We start from the raw sequence: 13,890 nt of genomic DNA, 5'->3' as shown, positions 1-13,890 counted from the left end.
AACGGGAAGTAGAGACCTGGGAAATGGTATATAACACCAAGAGGAACACAGGAACTGATTTACATCAGCGGCACATGCGAAACTGGCAAGCATTAGAATGTCCTTCGTTAGCCTTATTATGAATGCACACAGAAACACTGTACATCACGTACGTGAGACGTGTCCTAGATCACGCAGCCACGTCGTGCAGTACGTGCCTCATCTCAAGCGATATATAAGAAAACTTTGAGATGATGCAGACATTGACAACGAGGCTCGTCCGAGAACTACTTTGAACTGGGAATGAAGGAAGGTTGAAAGATCCGTAACTTACGACGCTAGGAAGAGACCAGAGAGAAGTAAGAGAGAGGCTAGAGACATGAGGAAGAGTAAGAAGATACTGGGGAAGAGGAGGAGAAAGGTGAAGAGGGGTGGAGAGTAGGGGGGAGAGACACCCTGGTACCCCCCCCCCCTCCATCTAGTACCATAAATAGTAAAAGAAATACATACATAAAATAAACACAAATAGTTTTAGCTTCATCATTATATAATACAAAAATTATACAAATAACTCAATAAACGAATAATAATTTATTTACACTTTTACGTATACAAATATACTGTATGTTAATGAGAAGATGAAGTCGAAGGTTGGCGGGTCGGGCTCTGTTTCGGTACACTATTGACAGCTGTCAAGGGCCGGCATGGCAACCTGTCCTCTTACAAAGAACGTCGCATTGCGCTCATATGCGTTGCATAAGGCCAAAAATTGTCGTAGTAGACATTGGAAGCGGCTCGCTAAAGTGACGTACTGTCCCGTTTTCTGTTTTGGGTCCTCTGGTAGGTAAGGAAAGGATACTTTATATTGGCCGTTTTCTTGACGCTGGGAAACCTTAGGAGGACGGGCTGGGCTTGGACGGTGCATGTGTAATCCCGTCTGTGACGCAACATGAATGCACACAGCCTCACTCTCATGCACTGATGAATTTCACAGAGCCTCAGCCAGCCATGGGGTCAATACAATCACGCTCTTCCACCCTTACCAAGTTCATTACTCTCCCCCATGCAAGTGTCTCGCTCCTCCCATGACGAGTCCATTACTCTCCCCATTACTACCTTTCCCATTCAGATCCATTATTCTTGTGAAGGAACAGTCTCCCGGCGTCATTTCCTCAGGGATAAACAACAGGACAAAAAACATTTTTTTAAAGCACGTTGTAAATAACGGAGTTTCTTCAGGAAGACTGACGTTAGTTCGTATATTTTGATGCCCTCAATGTCCAAATGTTCACTCGAACGGAAGTAATAGCGAATTTATGTAGGGTCTTGCCATAATATGCCTGAAGAAAATATATATACTCGAGAGTTTTAGACATATATACACCAACCGAATGTCTCGGAGGAAAGACATGATAAGATTTTGTATATTATATAATTTTATTTATATTTTCAAAGGGGCCTGTATTAGGTAACTGGCTTTCAGGTGAGCGGGAGGCGGGTGGTGAATGGATAGGTCCCGCATGCTGAATGCGAATGGGAAAGTTCCGACAATCCAGTCGGAACAGGATGACCAGAGATTGCAGCTCATGAGTACAATGTGTGACGTGTTTGAATTGACAAATATTGTACCGGTAACTTAAGAAAGCCAACTTGACCTGTAGAAACTTGGATTTGATCCAGGTACGCGGGCTATTGACCAGTTGGTGTTTAGAAGAGATAGGACACTAAGTGGTGACGCAGACCGTATACATAATATACTGTGACAGTGTCAGACCACGAAGGAAGAATTGAATCTTCCTTCAATTCCTTGAATTGAAATTACGTCTTCAGAAGGGTATCCCTTCGGAAGATGTATTATTATGTACGAAAGTACCTAAGGAAATTCCTGTTTCAGTTCTTCCTTCGTGGTCTGACACTGTCACATTTTTCATCACGTGTTAATTTTCGTGATTTACACACACATAATATACCGTATATGTATTTATATATATTTTTGTTTATTTTTCTACCACAGACGTGGCCACACATTTGCTAACCAATGCTAACCATCATATATACAGTTTTCTTCTGTCCTCCATGGACAGGGTTAGAGATCTGTTAAACATATAATTCAGTGATTTATTGAACAATCAACCACAGAAGGTGATTGTATGCTTTTAAAATTTTAATCTAACCTACAAACAAAAATACACAATACACACACAGAAATCACAATAACGTGATATATCAAATGAACAAATCCACAAGGGCCGTGATGAGGATTCGAACCTACGTCCGGGATTATTCCGGACGTAGGTTCGAACCCTCATCACGGCCCTTGTGGATTTGTTCATTAAAAAATACACAGATTTACGTCTGTCCTACATAAACAGTGTTAAGAACATAAGAACATAAGAACAAAGGTAACTGCAGAAGGCCTATTGGCCCATACGAGGCAGCTCCTATTCTATAACCACCCAATCCCACTCATATACTTGTCCAACCCGTGCTTGAAACAATCGAGGGACCCCACCTCCACAATGTTACGCGGCAATTGGTTCCACAAATCAACAACCCTGTTACTGAACCAGTATTTACCCAAGTCTTTCCTAAATCTAAACTTATCCAATTTATATCCATTGTTTCGTGTTCTGTCCTGTGTTGATACTTTTAATACCCTATTAATATCCCCCCGGTTATGTCCATTCATCCACTTGTAAACCTCTATCATGTCACCCCTAACTCTTCGCCTTTCCAGTGAATGTAACTTAAGCTTTGTTAATCTTTCTTCATATGAAAGATTTCTAATTTGGGGAATTAACTTAGTCATCCTACGCTGGACACGTTCAAGTGAATTTATATCCATTCTATAATATAAGAACATAAGAACATAAGAACAAAGGTAACTGCAGAAGGCCTATTGGCCCATACGAGGCAGCTCCTATTCTATAACCACCCAATCCCACTCATATACTTGTCCAACCCGTGCTTGAAACAATCGAGGGACCCCACCTCCACAATGTTACGCGGCAATTGGTTCCACAAATCAACAACCCTGTTACTGAACCAGTATTTACCCAAGTCTTTCCTAAATCTAAACTTATCCAATTTATATCCATTGTTTCGTGTTCTGTCCTGTGTTGATACTTTTAATACCCTATTAATATCCCCCCGGTTATGTCCATTCATCCACTTGTAAACCTCTATCATGTCACCCCTAACTCTTCGCCTTTCCAGTGAATGCAACTTAAGCTTTGTTAATCTTTCTTCATATGAAAGATTTCTAATTTGGGGAATTAACTTAGTCATCCTACGCTGGACACGTTCAAGTGAATTTATATCCATTCTATAATATGGCGACCAAAACTGAACTGCATAATCTAAATGGGGCCTAACTAGAGCAAGATATAGCTTGAGAACCACACCAGGTGTCTTGTTACTAACGCTGCGATTAATAAATCCAAGTGTCCGATTTGCCTTATTACGAACATTTATGCATTGATCCTTTTGTTTTAAATTCTTACTAATCATAACTCCCAGATCCCTTTCGCAATCCGACTTCGCAATCACAACACCATCTAGCTCGTATCTTGTAACTCTATCATCATTACCTAACCTCAGAACTTTACATTTATCAGCATTAAACTGCATCTGCCAATCCTTTGACCATTTCAAAACCCTATCTAGATCAACTTGAAGTGATAGTGAGTCCTCCTCCGAATTAATTTCCCTACCGATTTTCGTATCATCGGCAAATTTGCAAATGTTGCTACTCAAACCTGAATCTAAATCATTTATATATATTATAAACAACAGAGGTCCCAGGACAGAGCCTTGAGGCACTCCACTTACAACATTTTCCCACTCTGACTTGATTCCATTTATACTAACTCTCTGTTTCCTTTGGTATAGCCATGCCCTAATCCAGCTTAATATAGCACCCCCAATACCATGAGACTCTATTTTTTTAATCAGTCTTTCATGTGGCACTGTATCAAAAGCTTTGCTAAAGTCAAGGTATACAACATCGCAATCCTTACCACTATCAACTGCCTCAACAATGCTAGAATAAAAAGATAACAAATTTGTTAAACATGAACGGCCATTTATAAAACCATGTTGCGACTCAATTATTAATTTATGTTTTTCAAGATGAAGACGAATTTTATTTGCTATTATAGATTCGAGTAACTTTCCCACAATAGACGTTAGGCTAATTGGTCGATAGTTAGACGCAAGTGATCTATCTCCTTTTTTAAAAACTGGTATCACATTAGCAACTTTCCAAAACTCTGGCACTCTGCCTGACTCTATTGATTTATTAAATATGGTTGACAGTGGGTCACAAAGCTCCTCTTTGCATTCTTTAAGCACCCTGGCAAACACTTCATCCGGCCCTGGGGATTTGTTTGGTTTGAGTTTTACTATTTGTTTAAGAACATCCTCCCTGGTAACTGCTAAACTCGTCAACCTGTCCTCGTCCCCACCCACATAGACTTGTTCGGCTGAAGGCATATTGTTAAGTTCCTCTTTAGTAAATACAGATACAAAATATTTATTAAAAATACTACTCATCTCTTCATCACTATCTGTTATTTGACCTGTCTCAGTTTTTAATGGACCTATCCTTTCCCTAGTCTTAGTACGATATAACTGAAAAAACCCTTTAGGATTTAGGATTTAATATGGCGACCAAAACTGAACTGCATAATCTAAATGGGGCCTAACTAGAGCAAGATATAGCTTGAGAACCACACCAGGTGTCTTGTTACTAACGCTGCGATTAATAAATCCAAGTGTCCGATTTGCCTTATTACGAACATTTATGCATTGATCCTTTTGTTTTAAATTCTTACTAATCATAACTCCCAGATCCCTTTCGCAATCCGACTTCGCAATCACAACACCATCTAGTTCGAGATGTCTTTTTACATAGCCTCATTAATGTGTGTTTACAAAGGTGAAATACAATTCTGACCAGCTTCCACATATCAATATACCGTATGTTGACAGGACAGAAGAAAGAGTAGCAACAGAATCGATAAAGAAAGACATCATACAGGGTGGACAAAGACAAACTCTGTTCCCTCTGTTCGGTGGAACACGAACAAGGGAACACAGGTGGAATCTTAGTACCCAAAAGAGTCACAGAGACATTAAGAACATAAGAACATAAGAACAAAGGCAACTGCAGAAGGCCTATTTGCCCATACGAGGCAGCTCCTATTTATAACCAACCAATCCCACTCATATACATGTCCAACCCATGCTTGAAACAATCGAGGGACCCCACCTCCACAATGTTACGCGGCAATTGGTTCCACAAATCAACAACCCTGTTACTGAACCAGTATTTACCCAAGTCTTTCCTAAATCTAAACTTATCCAATTTATACCCATTGTTTCGTGTTCTGTCTTGTGTTGATACTTTTAATACCCTATTAATATCCCCTTTGTTATGTCCATTCACCCACTTGTAAACCTCTATCATGTCACCCCTAACTCTTCGCCTTTCCAGTGAATGCAACTTAAGCTTTGTTAATCTTTCTTCATATGAAAGATTTCTAATTTGGGGAATTAACTTAGTCATCCTACGCTGGACACGTTCAAGTGAATTTATATCCATTCTATAATATGGCGACCAAAACTGAACTGCATAATCTAAATGGGGCCTAACTAGAGCAAGATATAGCTTGAGAACCACACCAGGTGTCTTGTTACTAACGCTGCGATTAATAAATCCAAGTGTCCGATTTGCCTTATTACGAACATTTATGCATTGATCCTTTTGTTTTAAATTCTTGCTAATCATAACTCCCAGATCCCTTTCGCAATTCGACTTCGCAATCTCAACACCATCTAGCTCGTATCTTGTAACCCTATCATCATTACCTAACCTCAGAACTTTACATTTATCAGCATTAAACTGCATCTGCCAATCCTTCGACCATTTCAAAACCCTATCTAGATCAACTTGAAGTGATAGTGAGTCCTCCTCCGAATTAATTTCCCTACCGATTTTCGTATCATCGGCAAATTTGCAAATGTTGCTACTCAAACCTGAATCTAAATCATTTATATATATTATAAACAACAGAGGTCCCAGGACAGAGCCCTGAGGCACCCCACTTACAACATTTTCCCACTCTGACTTTGACTCCATTTATACTAACTCTCTGTTTCCTTTGGTATAGCCATGCCCTAATCCAGCTTAATATAGCACCCCCAATACCATGAGACTCTAACTTTTTAATCAGTCTTTCATGTGGCACTGTATCAAAAGCTTTGCTAAAGTCAAGGTACACAACATCGCAATCCTTACCACTATCAACTGCCTCAACAATGCTAGAATAAAAAGATAACAAATTTGTTAAACATGAACGGCCATTTATAAAACCATTGTTGCGACTCAATTATTAATTTATGTTTTTCAAGATGAAGACGAATTTTATTTGCTATTATAGATTCGAGTAACTTTCCCACAATAGACGTTAGGCTAATTGGTCGATAGTTAGACGCAAGTGATCTATCTCCTTTCTTAAATACTGGTATGACATTAGCAACTTTCCAAAACTTTCCAAATTATAAATAATTTGTTCAGTGTCAGAGTAGTTAACGAATGGAATGCATTAAGTTGTGATGTGGTGGAGGCTGACTCCATACACAGTTTCAAATGTAGATATGATAGAGCCCAGTAGGCTCAGGAATCTGTACACCAGTTGATTGACAGTTGAGAGGCGGGACCAGAGAACCAAAGCTCAACCCCCACCCGCAAGAACAACTGGGTGAGTATACTATTACCAGGGCAATGTGCAGCAGTAGCAGCAGCGGTGGTGGTAGTGGTGATGGCGATGTTGGTGCGGGTAGTGGTGATGTTTGTGATGGTGGTGATGGTGGTGATGTTGGTGTTTGTGATGGTGGTGATGGTGAGTATTGGTGATGTTGGTGTTCACAAATCACATGCAATTTATAAAAGTTATCTGGATTTGTTTATAAAAATCTCTCATACTTTGCTTTAACTGAAACTGATATTCAACATTTATTCTTCAAAAGAAAGTATGTTTAATAGGAAAATATGCATCGAGAAGTACACCTCACTTCAATATATACAATGAATTTCCTTTAGTCCTAGACTATGTTAAGAACTGAAGTATACTTACTGGTTGGTCAGTAGTCTATTTTACGGGCTATTCATGTCCGTGCCACCTCTTGGGTGGCTTAATCTTTATCAATTAGTAGGCTATTGTAGTGGCTTAAGAACCCTCCGGAGGTTGACGGAGCCTTAAATTCAACACCAAACCAATTCACAACTGGCCGTTAGGTTTAATATTCCACGTTATCGACACGTTTCCAGTATTTTGTGCAGAGGACCTAGCGTCGTTGGCAACACTGCCTGGTCTTAGTACCGTTGCTGGCAACACTGCCTGGTCTTAGTACCGTTAATGGCAACACTGCCTGGTCTTAGTACCGTTGCTGGCAACACTGCCTGGTCTTAGTACCGTTGCTGGCAACACTGCCTGGTCTTAGTACCGTTGCTGGCAACACTGTCTGGTCTTAGTACCGTTGCTGGCAACACTGCCTGGTCTTAGTACCGTTGCTGGCAACACTGCCTGGTCTTAGTACCGTTAATGGCAACACTGCCTGGTCTTAGTACCGTTGCTGGCAACACTGCCTGGTCTTAGTACCGTTGCTGGCAACACTGCCTGGTCTTAGTACCGTTGCTGGCATCACTGCCTGGTCCTAATATATTAGGGAGGAATCTATTAAATATATGTATATATTAAATATATGTATATATTAAATATATGTACAGTATATATTAAATATATGTATATATTAAATATATGTACAGTATATATTAAATATATGTACAGTATATATTAAATATATGTACAGTATATATTAAATATAAGTATATAATATATTTCTGTGTATCTCAGCGCCACCAGAAGATCTGCTAAGAAATCCGGCAAGTAGTTATCATGAGGTTATCTAAAGGTTATCTTGAAGTTATCTGTGGTGTAAGTGATCTTTTTCCCAGTCTTCTGAGACCTTTTATTCAGTGGAAAAGAACTCAGTGGTTTTGAAATATTGCAGATGTAATCATGCGTGAAAGATGGATGAAAGCTTTGCAACACATGTTCAGGTGCCAAAGAACCACAAGTGTCGCCCTCTCCTTAATCACAAGACTTTTGATTCTAAAGTAGACGTTCTGCGTACGACGTAAGTGACTTACAGCCCTGGCAAACAGCTTACGTTAAGCTGATCGCCGTGGCAAATTCTTAGCAGTACCTGGGCTAAGTACTGTAATTCTAGAAGTGCAGTTTGAACATAAAAGCGAAGCACTGTTCGATAAAAAGTTCGAACTGTTGTGAGTCGTGTGTAGTGCGGTTTTTTTTTCATCATAAATATGGGGTTTGCCGGCAGGATTAATGAGTATTTGACTATTGTTTACCAGGATGAGCTGCTCCGGGGGGGGGGGATATTTTGAAATGCTTTAGTATAGTGGCAGTCCCATTGAGTCTTGGGTCTGTACACTACTTGCTTCATCAGGGAATTGCCACGGCTCGAGTCTCATCAAGCTGTAGTGGCTTGTGTTGCTCGCTCCCACCTGGAGAGTCGTATCGATCGTTCCCAGACGCGTGACCGGTTTTATATGGAGGTTTTGACTGTTACGTGGGCGTGTGGGCGACGCTAGTTTTAAATTGTTTTAGTATGTTATTTGACCTAATTCAGAATTACAAAATGTAATTTTTTGTTTCAGCAAATAGGTGCTATAATTACATTGGTGTTTTTACATTCTTGCAAAGCCATTAATACACATAGCGTTTCGGGCAGGTTCTTAATCTAATAGATAATTATTAGTTGGTACATTGAAGCAAAATTTGAAGAATTTAAATATGTGCATTTTAGCAAAATTTGCGTTAAACATAACTACGTTATAAGTTGATGGCAGTGATTACAATGGCGAAGTTGCATGTCTTAGGCACACATATTGCAACCCATCCTCGACTCAAGTCCATTACATCCAGCGGTCGACCCCACAGACGCATTCATCAATTTTAACTTGCTTTTCATTTAAAACAGGAATTTTCTCAAATATAAAGTAATATTATAATATATTAGCCTATTGTGCATATATAGGCATAGGTTAGGTTAGGTGTTTAGGTTCAGTTGGCGATTATTTGTATGGTGCATGGAAGGGACTTTGGCCTTTGTTTATGAGGACGGCCAGAATTTTATGGAAATAGGAAGCACAAGATACAGAGAGAGTTTGAAGCACTAGGTAGGAAACTTATTAGGATGAAATTTGGTACTTTTTGGTTTTACTTTTGAATACGGTGTAAGTTGGACACCTTTTTAATTCGTTAGGGAGCGAGTTCCATAGACTAGGTCCCTTTATTTGCGTAGAGGTGTTTGCTCAGATTTAGCTTGACTCTGGGGATACAAAAAAATATTTAATTTTGGTGTGGTGTTCATAGGTTCTATTACATCTGTCATGTACATATCATGTTAAAGCATTTGTCTGGACTCCAGGTTATATGAAAATATCCTTCGAACTGTTCGATTAAAATTACTATTAGCAAACTTACATAATCTGTTTAGTAAAATGTGAAAAAGTGGGTAGATGGATATGTAACATTTAATTATAGAATCAGTCGAAAAAAATCACCTCCCCGGCGGGGAATCGAACCCCGGTCTCCCGCGTGACAGGCGGGGATACTCACCACTATACTACCGAGGAATCGTGGCAGCTTTAATCCTACAAGCTCAATTATACTGTGTGTATATATATATATATGTATATATATATATATATATATATATATATATATATATATATATATATATATATATATATATATATATATATATATATATATATATATATATATATATATGTTTGTTTGTGCATGACCGCTAATCTCCGAAAGTTCTTCACCGATTGCTTTGAAATTTTCACACAACGTTCCATTCGCATCCGAGCAGGTTTTTATATACATACTATATAGATGTCACGTCTGTGACGGTAAAAGAAAACATGCTTTTTCTGAAAAAGTGTTTTTCATGTGAGGGGAAATCTTCGAAAGCTCTTTACCGATTGCTTTGAAACTTTGACACAACGTTGCAGTTCAATATGCGCGTCTTTTTCTATATCTACTATATACATTCCTCACATGTGACAGGAAAAAATCAGGTGTTTTTTTTTTGAAAAACAGCGGCATCTGTTGCACATAATAGCAACATGCACGCTATACTAAATATGTCACGAATTCCATTTCAATGTTTCCGATTGCATTGATAAATTTTATTTTCATAGATTTCGATTTATTTTATTTTTTGTTGAAATATTTTGTGACATTGTGTTGGAATTGAGTTGTGTTGTTTACCATACCGTTTATTTCGAAAGTATAAGTATAGATGCCACACCTGTGACAGGTAAAACTATGCTTTTCTTCATAAACAACGCCATCTGTTGCATGTAAGAGCAACACACATGCTATTCTAAATATGTTACAATTTTTTCATTTCAATGTTTCTGATTGCATTGATAAATTGAATTTTCATAGATTTTGATTTATTTTCATTTTCATTTAATTATTTTGTGTGAATTGCATTAGAATTGAGCTGTGTTGTTTACCATGTCGTTCATTTCGTGAGTATAGTTAATTTTTTTATTTGTTCATATTAGTTAGTTAGTTTAGTTCATTTATTATGCACCCCATACCCATCTTGTGGGCGGTAGTGGAAAGGGTTACAGAGGCACATAATGGGCTCAGGGACTGAACCCCACAATTCATTTAGTCAAGCAAGTTACAATCTTGATGAGCTAGTTACAAAATTCAATATAAGTCGTCACATCAACAATGGGTTCGAGATCGACCTCAAGTACAGGTTCTAAATTAAGCAACTGACATATGTGGAGAGCTAGTGTCAAAATTTATATGTTTGTCCTGCACACCGCCCCCCATCCAGTTCATATTTCCATTTAATTTTTTAACTGTTTTTCTTATATTTCAGTGATGGGAACATCAGATCACTTGATGTTCCCAATTTTCTGATGGGAACATCAGACCATTTGGGAAGGCATCGGGCGAGGGAGTGGGGAATGGTGGGGATGACGAGGGGACGGAAGTGAGATGGTGGGGAGGACGAGGGGACAAGGGAGTGGGTATTGGTGGGGAAGGACGAGGGGGCGGAGGAGTTTGGGATGGTGGGGACGAAGGGATGGGGGAATGAAAAATGGTGGGGAGGACAAAGGGACAGGGGAATGGGGCATGGTGGGAAGGAAGAGGGGATGGTGGAGTGGGGAATGGTGGGGAGGACGAGGGGGACGGTGGAGTGGGGAATAGTTGGGAGGCCGAGGAGACGGGTGAGGGGGAAATGATGGGGAGGACTGGGGGACAGGGAAGGTTGTTATATATAATATATCTAAATATATATTATGCGAGCTGGTCTACGTTAGATACTATGATTCACTATAAAAAATATCCAAGTCGATAAAACAGATTGTATAACGGTTTAGCAATTGCACTGAAGCATGCGATGGTGGTATAGTGGTGAGCATAGCTGCCTTCCAAGCAGTTGACCCCGGTTCGATTCCCGGCCATCGCAAGCCATATATTTGCTTTTTACTGTAATTTTAACTATCAGATGCATTGCACCAGGAAATAATGTAAGTACATTTGGTCAGCTTTGCGACAGTAGGCGGTGCTAATACTATAGATAGACCTACGAATATAATTGTCTAACTCTATATAGCAGAAATAGTCTAAAACATTCCCAATTGTGCTTCACGGCGATATAATGATACATGCAACAGGTAGTTCAGAATACACCTACAAGTATTGCCAGTGGGCGGCGGCGGTGAAACATGCACCCTACACTCACCCATATACCGAGTGAAAGTTTGAGGAATAAATAACATTTAGTTAGATAATTAGTTGAAAAAAATATTGCCTCCCCGGCGGGGAATCGAACCCCGGTCTCCCGCGTGACAGGCGGGGATACTCACCACTATACTACCGAGGAATCGTAGCATTGTATATCCTACAAGCTAAATTATAGTGTATACTGAATATATATAAATATATATATATATATATATATATATATATATATATATATATAGTGAGAAGAAAATAGTGAGTACTCAGAAAAGACCTTGTGGATCCTCACTGAACACTTTGATATTTTCTTCTCCTACCACCCCTATTCTTTTAGTGTGTGTGTGTATATATATATATATATATATATATATATATATATATATATATATATATATATATATATATATATATATATATATATATATATATATATATATATATCTAACTTTATTTTAAAATTTCATTACACAAAAAGGGTTACAACATTGGTTACATGCAGGGTACAAGGCTACTTGTCACAAGTTGTACAGCTCCTCCAGCTCAGATGGCGAGCAGGAACCATGGATGCAGTGAGCATTTCCTCTCTGGATCGCCACACTAAGGCGCTGAAAGAGAAAACTGGCGGCTCTAGGGTCTCTAGTTGTTTCAATTAGCTTGGACCCCAGCTCCTTCAAAAAAAAACTTGCAGCACTTTTACCCCAGGCACCAAGTGTCTCTGAGGCAATGGGGACAAAATTGTAGTGGTGATCAAGGTCTCAGTATTTGCGTGACTTGGCCGCTTCCCGGTGATTGGCAGCACCTCCTGCCTGTGCAGCACTGAAGTTAACATAGATGTTGGCTAAGGTTGAAACGCAAGTGTAGTCCCACACCAACTGTCTACCATTCTTCCAGGGGTTCACCGTGATCCCGTCTGGGCGACCGACAGGCTCATCAGAGTTGCAGGGCATTAGGTAATGGGGCTCTCTCTCTGCTGGACAACTGGCCATGGTAAGGCTTCTCTTGATAATGTCGTTAACCTCGCCGTGTCTTGCATGCCATCCTCCTGTCCTTTGGCAGAGAAGGCCATGCCGTCCGTACCTGTCGGCCACTGCCTCGCCGCAAATACACCTGTATTCGGTGTAGATTGAGGCAGCGATGCGGAGAGCCACAGCAATTCCGAGGGCCTGCGGTGTGAGACGAGTGCCAGTTGCTGACATTGGGGCTGCTAATAGGAAGTCCCCTGCATGGGGAGCTACTACAGCTCTAAGTCGGGCAGTGTCATGTGGTGTTGTCGCAGCTTCTTGGTCGACAATGGGGCGATCCCAGCTGGATTGCTTATGGGCTTCAGAAAGCAGTGGTTGGGGTACTGGTCCTGCGAGAGAGACTCATTTGGAGGTGCAGTCTGTAAAACTGGGATCATGTATCCCTGCCCGTTGAACTAGGTGCTCATGTAGGATTTCTTTCACCATGTTGTCAAATGCCACTGAAGAGGACAGAAACGCTGGTACCGCATATTGTGTTGCTGTGCGCACGCCGAGGCCCCCCGAGTCTGACAGGAAGGGAGGCCTGTTTCCACTGTGAGTCGCTGAGAGAAAGGATGAGGGCTTTTTCTAGCAGTGATTTCAGCAAGCTGTCGTACTCTTCTAATTTAATCTAATGTATGTATGTATTCAGTATACACTATAATTCAGCTTGTAGGATAAACACTGGCACGATTCCTCGGTAGTATAGTGGTGAGTATCCCCGCCTGTCACGCGGGAGACCGGGGTTCGATTCCCCGCCGGGGAGGCAATATTTTTTCGACTAGTTTTCTAATTAAATGTTATTTATTCCTCAAACTTTCACTCTGTATATGGGTGAGTGTAGGGTGCATGTTTCGCCGCCGCCGCCCGCTGGCAATACTTGTAGGTGTATTCTGAACTACCTGTTACATGTATCATTATATCGCCGTGAAGCACAATTGGGAATGTTTTAGACTATTTCTGCTATATAAAGTTAGACAATTATATTCGTAGGCCTATCTATAGTATTAGCACCGCCTACTGTCGCAGAGCTGACCAAA

At 40.1% G+C, this 13,890-nt stretch overlaps 4 non-coding genes across 4 annotated transcripts; 2 read left to right on the top strand and 2 right to left on the bottom strand.

The window, feature by feature from the left end:
* Positions 1–9,631: 9,631 nt before the first annotated feature.
* On the bottom strand, positions 9,632–9,703 carry TRNAD-GUC (transfer RNA aspartic acid (anticodon GUC)). The gene has a single exon. It is a non-coding gene; the product is annotated as a tRNA-Asp (tRNA).
* A 1,799-nt stretch (positions 9,704–11,502) lies between these two features.
* On the top strand, positions 11,503–11,574 carry TRNAG-UCC (transfer RNA glycine (anticodon UCC)). Its single transcript has one exon. It is a non-coding gene; the product is annotated as a tRNA-Gly (tRNA).
* A 345-nt stretch (positions 11,575–11,919) lies between these two features.
* Positions 11,920–11,991, bottom strand: TRNAD-GUC (transfer RNA aspartic acid (anticodon GUC)). Its single transcript has one exon. It is a non-coding gene; the product is annotated as a tRNA-Asp (tRNA).
* Positions 11,992–13,544: 1,553 nt separating this feature from the next.
* On the top strand, positions 13,545–13,616 carry TRNAD-GUC (transfer RNA aspartic acid (anticodon GUC)). The gene has a single exon. It is a non-coding gene; the product is annotated as a tRNA-Asp (tRNA).
* The last annotated feature ends 274 nt before the right edge of the window (positions 13,617–13,890 follow it).

Source organism: Procambarus clarkii, chromosome 18 (genome assembly GCF_040958095.1).
Source record: "Procambarus clarkii isolate CNS0578487 chromosome 18, FALCON_Pclarkii_2.0, whole genome shotgun sequence".
NCBI lineage: Eukaryota > Metazoa > Arthropoda > Malacostraca > Decapoda > Cambaridae > Procambarus > Procambarus clarkii.
The sequence above is the reverse complement of the archived record's forward strand: the minus strand, read 5'-3'. Positions and strand labels throughout refer to the sequence as shown.